Source organism: Suncus etruscus, chromosome 5, assembly GCF_024139225.1.
Source record: "Suncus etruscus isolate mSunEtr1 chromosome 5, mSunEtr1.pri.cur, whole genome shotgun sequence".
NCBI lineage: Eukaryota > Metazoa > Chordata > Mammalia > Eulipotyphla > Soricidae > Suncus > Suncus etruscus.
This window is the reverse complement of record NC_064852.1, coordinates 101,633,070-101,640,971: the sequence shown is the minus strand read 5'-3', so window position 1 is coordinate 101,640,971 and position 7,902 is coordinate 101,633,070. Positions and strand designations below refer to the sequence as shown.

At 35.5% G+C, this 7,902-nt stretch overlaps 1 non-coding gene across 1 annotated transcript; it reads left to right on the top strand.

Moving 5' to 3' along the window:
- The first annotated feature begins 7,486 nt into the window (after nt 1–7,486).
- LOC126010630 (U6 spliceosomal RNA) lies at nt 7,487–7,592 on the top strand. The gene has a single exon (XR_007496649.1). It is a non-coding gene; the product is annotated as a U6 spliceosomal RNA (small nuclear RNA).
- Nucleotides 7,593–7,902: the final 310 nt, after the last annotated feature.

Sequence of the window (7,902 nt, the reverse complement as noted above, 5' to 3'; positions counted from 1 at the left end):
ACACGGAAATTGCCCCTGGCAGGCTGAGGGACCATATGGGTTGAAGGGAATCGAACTGTGTTCCTTCTAGGTCTGTAGCATGCAAGGCAAATGCCTTACCACTGCATTATCTCTCTGGCCATCTTTTCTTCTTTTTTAAACTAAGGTTACCTGCCCCTTTAGGAATTTATGTTTGCAATTGCTGATCACACAAGCTTTAAAGGGATTATTGCTCTAAGACCTTAATAACATATATAGACACTAACAAATTTAATAAATATATATATATCAAAATAGCTTCAGACTGACTTTCACTGTTGGTTTTGATACAGAGAATGTAAAGATTTAAGCTAATATTCTATTCACTAAGATTTAGGAACTGGGGTTTATCCTGTTTAAAATCTATTCAGCCAAGCTCCTTGCCGTATACTCAAGTATTCCTTGTATCTCTGCTGAATTGACTAGAAACATGATAAGTCATCTAAATTCTACAGGTAAAGCCATTCTTAGCAACCAATTTGATTTTTGATAGACAAAGAGTCCCAAGAAAGTAGATGCCTGGATATCACAGAAAAAAAGAAATTGCCAGCACGATCGACAACCCTAATCAGTATGCTCTGAGTATGACAGCATGCAAGTGAGGGATCTATTTTTTTCTGAATTCTGGCTCTATTGATGTAAAAGCATAATTTATTAGAACAAAAAATTATTGTATTTGACTTTTTGATATTAAACAATACTGAACCTTATATTGGTACTCTTATTCAATATGTTTAATTCTTATTTTCTCTTATAAGATACTCATTCAGAATGAGAATGCAAATAGCAATGATTCAGGTAAAAATGTTTTTTATGTGTTCCAGTGCTATGGAAGGAATAAAGTCTGTATAGGTATGATAGCATGGTAAGTTTACTCAAACAAGACAGCCTTCTCCCAAATGATTTGGAGACCTTGATTATGCAAATGGTGGTTCAATGTTTCAGTGCTCTGTTCATATTCCTAATTCAGGTACATGTGCTGCAGCTATGAGTGGAATTTTAAAGGGGAAGTTTGAAGAGATCAGCAGCTTGTTACCCTGTTCCTCTGTACAGGAATCAGATGATGAAATTTTTAGCTGTGACATTACTGACAGTGTTTATAGTGACAACTCATCCTCTCCTATTCATTTCACTGGTGAGTATCACAGATTGTATTTCAAATAATACTCTAAGTTGTTTAGCTTAGTTAATTTTTGGAGTTTTAACTTTATCTACAGACGTATATCTGCTCCCAAGATTTTTGTCATATTGGTTTATTTTAAAAGATAATTTTGATTAATAAGTCTCAGTAGTAAAACTCTGGACTAAGAGTAGTAGCAGTAAGCCAGTGGAAAGTAAGCAGAAAACAATCAAAAATCATAGTTTTTTGGGCCAGAGTGGTGGAGCAAATGGTAAAGCGTCAGACAGACAGTGTGATCCCCCAGCGTGTCCCATATGCTCCCCAAGCTAGGAGCAATTTCTGAGCGGATAGCCCTGAGTAACCCCTGAGCGTCACCAGGAGTGGTCCCACATTCCCCCCACCAAATCACAGGTTTTTTAAAAATAGATCCATGGTTTTTCAAAAATATATCATTTGGAATATTTTGGACTTTAATAGAAATCTTGGTCATTATAGGTCACTCACTACTTTGTAAGATATTTACAGTGTTTTAGTGTTGAGTATAACCATTATTTCCTGATTAATAAAATGTTTGTTTTTTAAAAGACAGCTATAGAAATATGAAAGCCTTGAAAGCTTTCACTTATTTTTTAAAATGATTTTTAATCTAAAGTTTTATATAGTCCCTTGAAATTACAGCATTATTTGTGATTGGGTTTCAGGCAAAAATTGTATCAACACCAATCCTATCACCAGAGTCCACTTCCCTCCACCTCTCTTCCACTCCCATTTGCTATTTTCACCAGTCTGCTACTACAGAAAATATAAAATTTATATTTAAATTGTAAAGTATACTTATATACTTTACATAAAGTATATACTTACATGGTTTTAATATTTTTATTTTATTATTTTATTCATTTATTTTTAAATATATATAAATTCTTTTAATATATTTATATAAAGTATATTTATACGTTTATATTTATATTTAATATACATTTACATATATAAATGTTTGCATTGTGGTTTACAGTATTATTGCTGCTAAGGCTTTGTACCTAACACTTAATCACCTTTTAGCACAAAGTCCTCTTCCTGGTTGTATGGAAAGTTTTCATTTCTATTGTTGTTTGGATAGTAGTAAATCTTGCACTCAAGATCAGGTCATGTCTCTTTCTACACATTATACATCTTGTACACAATTAATGTGAGTTATCGGGCATTGGTGGTTCAGTGGTAGAATTCTAGCCTGCCACAATTAGTGTGAGTAGCATTATTTGATTACTTTGATATATTTTAACTTAAAATTCTAGCAACTTCCAGTTGTATTCTTCAACAGTTGCACTGATAAACATTTTGAAATAGGTGGTGTTGCTCAACATCTCTGTAACCATTTAAACCCATTAGGGAAAACAAATGTTCAAATAATTTTCTAGACGAGTTAATACCTTAACAAAGCAAAGTTAAACAGGTAAATAAATGCCTTAACATCTCACCCACCTATTATAGAAAGCTATTTGTAAGCTTCATTGAAAACTACATTTTATTAATTAAGGGTAAAATGGTCCAAAATGAAAGAGAGGATATAAGTTAGCACTCAACAATTACTCCCAGTGGTGCTTGTGGCACATGCATAGTAATTGCAATCCAACCTAGTTTGGCCTAGTGTATGGCAAGTGCCCTGTGCACTTACTATCTCTTTGGTGCACCCTGTGATTAAAATAAAATCTCTTCCAAATAAAAATTGACTCTTTGCTGGTAAAATTATTGGTAGCACTTCTCTTTACAAAACACTTCTTGATTTCTATAGCCTGTGAGTTCACAAAGTTCATTTGAACTTCACTACATCTAATGATTATTGCTTAAAGTACAAAAATTATATTCTGATGGCTTATTAGGTCTAGAAGATTCTAGACAAGCAGTTATTATAGCACTTAAATTACCTGAAAAGGAAAAATTATATGGAGAATCATTTTATTTTTATAAAATTAGCTATTTTCTAAGAATTTTAATAAAATAATTTAATAATTACATTATTATCTGGTCAAAACTTTTCTGGTCCATCATCATAAAAGTGTGAAGGAGGAGAAAATATACATTGTTAGTAGAAATGCCTTATGCAAGTAAAGAAAGCAGCTGCAAAGTTTGATAAGTTTTTATTCAAAATTGTTGTTAATGAATTTCTCCTTGTGAATTTTCAAGGATTTTGAGGGAAACATTTTGCTGATACTCCTTTTTAAGGAAATAGTGATATGCATCATTGAACACTTATGTGATAAGAACCATAATGTGAGATAAGGTTGAAGGTGGGGTAAAAATAGAAAATGTAAAGTTAGAAGGCACCTTGGGCTCGTCAAAACTTGATCTTAAGTATAAAATTTCGAATGGGGAGGAGGGAGATCTGGGAAATTGGTGGTGGGAATGTTGCACTGGTGAAGGGGGGTGTTCTTTACATGACTGTAATTATACAACTATAATTATGTTTGTAATCACGGTGTTTAAATAAAGATAATTATAAAAAATTATTTTATAGGAATAATAAAATAAAAAGTAAATATTGTTTGAAAAAATAAAAAAGTATAAAATCTCACTCATTATTTTATAAAGTTTAGGAAACTTGAAGAAAAGTTTCCATTAAGAAAATTTTAAAGTATCTAATATTCTGTATATTCTAGAATAAAACAGAAACAGCAATTGATGATCTGTAATTTTATAGAAGGTTGGAATATATAGGGCTTCTGAGAATATTTAGACTGAGTTCATTATTTGATAGATGTGAACTCCAAGTCTTAAAGATAGTATCTTGACAAAAATTAAAATGTGAGCTAAAGGCAGAGAGCTACCTAAAAGTACATTCCAGAAGCCAACTCCCTACTAGAACAGTGTTTCCCAATTGAGAGTCAGGTGGTGAGGGCACCCAAAATAATCCAAGACAACCACAGGTGAAAATCACATTAGGAGGGACACAGCATGAGAATAGTGGATCACGGAGGGAAATGAGAAGTGAAAACAATCAGAAAAGTAACTGTGAAAAGAAGCTCATCATAAAGAGTGGTGAGTGCAGTTAGAGAAGTAATTATACTGACAACTATCATGACAACGTTAATGAGCAAGAGAAGTAGAATGCCTGTCTCAAATACAGGCAGGGGGTGGGGGAAGGAGAGATATGGGGGGGGGGCATTGGTGGTGGGAATGTTGCACTCGTGAAGGGGGGTGTTCTTTTTATGACTGAAACCCAACTACAAACATGTTTGTAATCATGGTGCTTAAATAAAAAAATAAAATAAAATTGTAATTTTAGAAGAAAAAGAAAACAGCTGGGAAAAGGTTGAGAAACACTATACTAGAACTAGTAATACTGCTATTACTGTAGAATTAAATAATAAATATGGCCCTTTATTTATTTATTTTGGTTTTTTGGGCCACACCCATTTGATGCCCAGGGGTTACTCCTGGCTAACCGCTCAGGAATTGCCCCTGGCTTGGGGGGACCATATGGGACGCCGGGGATTGAACCACGGTCCTTCATTGGCTAGCACTTGCAAGGCAGACACCTTACATCTAGCGCCACCTCGCCGGCCCCAAATATGGTCCTTTAGATAGGCTTGGATGGAGGTGGATGGTAATGGGGGCATTTCTCCTCCAGCCCAGGCCATGTTTTTCCAACCCAGGTGGGTATGCACTTTCAGGTAGCTGCAAATAACTCATTCAGAGACAGGTTCCAAGAAATATCAGCTTTATTTGCCCTGGCCAACATGTGTGGCCTATAATCTTAAACCTATTTAAGCATGGTCTTGTCAGCTTGCCCTTAAATCTAGTCTTTTTCAGCCATGTCTCCTCCTGCTCCTTCTCCATCCAGATAAATCCTCTTTCTTTGCCCTTCTGATCAAAGGCTTTTATTACCTTCCAAGACCCCTCCCAGAAATGGGAGGCTCTTTCTTATAGGTCAGGTTACAAGAAGATTGAGAGGTGGGGTTACAATTACTACTACTTCTACTCTCTTTTACATACACACACACACTCTCTCATCTATCATATCTCTGACTACTATGTATACGTACTCAGACCATCAAATGAAAGTCATAACTATAAATTTAAAATATGGCTTCTTTTATGAATGCAGTGAGTTCACTTTTAGTAGGGGTGATTGGCATCTTTTTTCCCTGGTTAATTGAGTCTACTGACTTCCTGTTTAAAATGTAATGTCAGTGATGAATTTATAATTTTTTTTTTTTGGTTTTTGGGTCACACCCGGCAGTGCTCAGGGTTGGCTCTACCCTCAGAAATCGCTCCTGACAGGCTCAGGGGACCATATGGGATACCGGGATTCGAACAAAGACCTTCTGCATGAATAATTAATGTTTACCATTATCAACAAGATGTAAATAATTTTATGTCTTATATATGTCTTATTAATACATATGTCTTATTTTTATTTTATAAGCTCTTAATCAAGAATAATATTTTTATTGGAATTATCTAGGAATGGTTACAGACACTATTACTGATTGCCCAACTGCAAATATTGTAGCTTTTAAAATCAATCCAAATTAACACAATAACAGAAATTCTACTATCCATCTTCAAAGTGCCATAATCTTTTAGCTTTGGTTTGAATACCAGAGGTTTACTGGTTTTATGCTTGACTATGATTGTGATGATGAAATCACAGTGCCTGAAGCAAATGTCCTTGTGTTTCTTAAATGATTTTAAAATTCAACTTGCAAATCAGGCAGTATTATGCTTTCTAACAGCTCCGGGGAAGTATATTTGTGTGTGTGTTTCTCAGAGTAGACAATAATTAAACCTACTTCCGCTTAAAAGGACAAAGAACAGTTTATGCAACTTTTGAAATGGCTGTTTTATAGATATATAGATATATAGATATATCTATATATAGATATATCTATATATCTATATATCTATATATATATATATATATGATGGTGCTCGGGTTACTCTTGGCTCTGTGCTCAGGAATCACTCCTAGTGGGCTTGGGGGACCATATGGGATGCCAGGGAAAACCCATGCCAGCAGTGTACTCTGCCAGCCCAGATCAGCAGATGACTTTCTGTCTCTTTGGGAGATTCCCCATCCATGAGGGCCTTTTGTGCCTGTCCTGTCAGTCTTTGTTACCCATTCCTACCTGCTGGTGTGACTGACCCTGGTGCCTTACTCTTTTTTACAGCCCACATTTATGGTGGGCATTGTCCACCATAAACAGTGGGGGGCTGAGGGGCGTCTGGTTGGCTTTGACCTCTAGGACTATTGTGTATTATGCTACTGAAACATTTGGAGCTAATTCTTTCTTATTTTAGGAGATATCTCAGTATTCTGGGAACTTGAGGTTACTCTCAGGGATGCTCAATGTTGGGGTCTAAAGATGATTGGAGACCATCAGGAAGACCATGTTATGCCAGAGATCAAGCTCAGGTCCTCACATTTACAGGGCCTATACTCCTGAATCTTGAACTATTTCCCTGGCACTTCAATGCCAGTTCTTAGGGAGCAGAATGTATATATATATATATATATATATATATACATATATACATATATATATACATATTTTGGTTTGGGAGCCTTAGCTAGCTGTACCCAGAGCTACTACGACTACTGGCTGTGTACTCAGGGATTATTCCTGGTTCTTAGGAATCACTCGTAGTTAATTCAGAACCATATAAGGTGTACTTGACCCCAGTCAGTGCATGCAAGAAAGTGCCTAATTATAACTCCTCCCCCAACTTCCTGCCTATCTTATGTGGACAGGAGGGGTCTGTGGTTGCTAATAAAGGGGTTGCCTCAGAGGTGAGAGGGAGACTGAGCAAGAAGGGAGCAGCAGGGAGAGATCAGAGACAGGATGGGTGAAGGGCAGCTGAAGAAGGCTGCTTAAAGGGTTAGCTTAGAAACCATGTGAGAGAAGTATATGGCTTTATATTAATAAAACTTCACATCTCCTAAAACTTCATGACTATTTTGTGGGTCATTTCTTCGACGTTATCCTGAACCCTCAGACCAGCCATGCCAAAGAAGCTGCAGGCGTAAGGCAGGCTGAGAAAGGCCTCACCATTCATCGACCATCCACTCCCTCCACCCATCTAAGACTCGCATAATTTAATTAATACTTAACCTAATGATTGTATTATCACTCTAACCCCTGGTTGTAATGTTAAACTAATTAATATTAGAAAGTTGTGTCTATTCTAAAATTTTTACTTCTTTTGTTGCTGAAGAATTTGTGGGAGAAATGGGATCATTTGGGTACCACAGAATAAATATTTATATATATATGTAAATATATATATAACTATATATATGTACACACATAAAATCAACTAAAATGATCTGGCATAAGCTAGAGTAGAGTGTTGCTTCAGCAGCACATATACTAAAATTGGAACTATACAGAGAAGATTAGCATGGCCCTTGCGCAAGAATGACACACAAATTCATGAAGCATTCCATATTTAAAAATATTTTTAATTGGAATTTGAATTAAGATGAAAAATTCTTATGTTCAGTTTTACTTTTTTTATTCATTTTTATAGGTTTACCCCAAGCCATGCTAGGGAACTGAAGACTATTCCCAGTGATGTGAGTTTATTTATTCAGTATTTGGGCCTGTTGGGTCTATATACTTTAAGTCTTAAAAACGCCAGGGTTTGAGGCATTTAATTCCATCTGTGAAACTCTTGGTTTAGAAGATATATGGACTATTATTTAACTATATATAGGTAGTTTTCCTAGCATATCCTTTCCTATTTCATGATTTCCAAAAAGT